The 1,526-nt window shown below is 30.0% G+C and overlaps 1 pseudogene; it reads right to left on the bottom strand.

The window, feature by feature from the left end:
• Positions 1–722: 722 nt before the first annotated feature.
• Positions 723–1,390, bottom strand: LOC105460985 (annotated as a pseudogene).
• Positions 1,391–1,526: the final 136 nt, after the last annotated feature.

Here is a 1,526-nt window from a genome sequence, read left to right on the forward strand (position 1 = left end):
TATGGCAAATAGTACTATTAGATGAAACATTAATCCCAGTAAAATTTCAAGATGAGCATAGGTAGAGATACAAGGGGGTGAAAATGATTATTTCCATGAAAGTGATGAGAAACCATCACTAACACCCCTACATATCTTCGGAACCGTGTCTATGCTCATCTTAAAATTTCTCTAGGATTAATGTTACATCATATAGTTCTATTTGGCATGCAAAAAAATTTGAAATTTGAGGTCCAAAAAATGAGTCTTTTAAAATGGGCGAAAAAACAGGTTTTTTTGCCATCACTCTTTCTGTAAAATTTTATAACTTTTTAAAAAATTTCTGAGGTATTTAATACAAATTTTTGCACTTTTCAAAAGTTCTGAGAAATTCTACATCTTTTCTAGAATTCTTCATATATGTAAATTCTAAAATATTCTAAGACTTTCTCATTTTATAATTTTTGAAAAAAAATTTTCAAAAAGTGTAAGAATTTTTCAGAAAACTTTATTTTAAATTGACAAATTTTTATTATACAAATGTTACAAAAAATGAGAGACATGACATGTGAGAATTTTCTTTAATCGTAATTTTTTTTATAAAAAAAGAAAAAAAAGTTTTAAAGATAATCTCCTCTTTTAAAAAGATTTTGATGAAATACAATTTAAAAAAATAATATATAGTATTTAAGTTTATTAAGAAGTATAATTACTTTGTTTTATTTTTGACATTGCATACTTACCAATGTTTCTAAAGTAGCATACAAGAGAGCCACGTCCGATGGAGTACTGATATTTCTTTCAGTATGTTTAGAAAGATAATCGAATAAAGATTGATATTGCGCTAGCATCTTCCGTGTTTTGATTGTTTGCAATATCTGGTTTGTCTGTGAAATAAAATTCGGACACAGAGAACCTAGCAACAATGTGTCCTTTTTCAATTCCAAGTAGTCTGCAAGAATTTGCCGATATTAAAAAAATAAATCAAACATTTAGAAAATTTCTTTATTTGGATATATTATCTGATTAGATTTGTACTTTGTAATATATGTATACTGTGTCTGTTATGATCAATTTTGTAAAACACTTTGAGAAAGTATAGAAAATAATTTTGTGGATTATATTATATTTGTATTCTGATTTGGAAAAATCGTTTTAATGGATTAAAGAGAAACATTTAATCTATTTATTTACTAACCAACTGGTATTGGTTGCCAATTGAAGTTTTCCATCCATATCTGACCTTTCGTCGGAGGCCACAAGCCGGCATTAACAAGTTGGCCGATAAGATCGACAGGGGATGCTCCGTCGTACGCGTTTTCATAATGTCCGGCGTGTACGTGTTACCCAAGAATTCGTTGTAAGCCTCGCGCAGATATGCCCCGAGAACGTACATGTCGAGCTCTGCATTCTGCCCGATCGAGAAAGGCAATGATGGCAATCATAAGAGTGACCCAAAAAAAGATAGTTTTTTTCGTCTGTTTTTTTGGGCCCTCAATTTTGAGACTGGACTTTGTGTCAAATGATACCTTATAATAAGATATTAA

The sequence above is a fragment of the Wasmannia auropunctata genome, unplaced genomic scaffold (genome assembly GCF_000956235.1).
Source record: "Wasmannia auropunctata unplaced genomic scaffold, wasmannia.A_1.0 LD312121.1, whole genome shotgun sequence".
Classification (NCBI taxonomy): domain Eukaryota; kingdom Metazoa; phylum Arthropoda; class Insecta; order Hymenoptera; family Formicidae; genus Wasmannia; species Wasmannia auropunctata.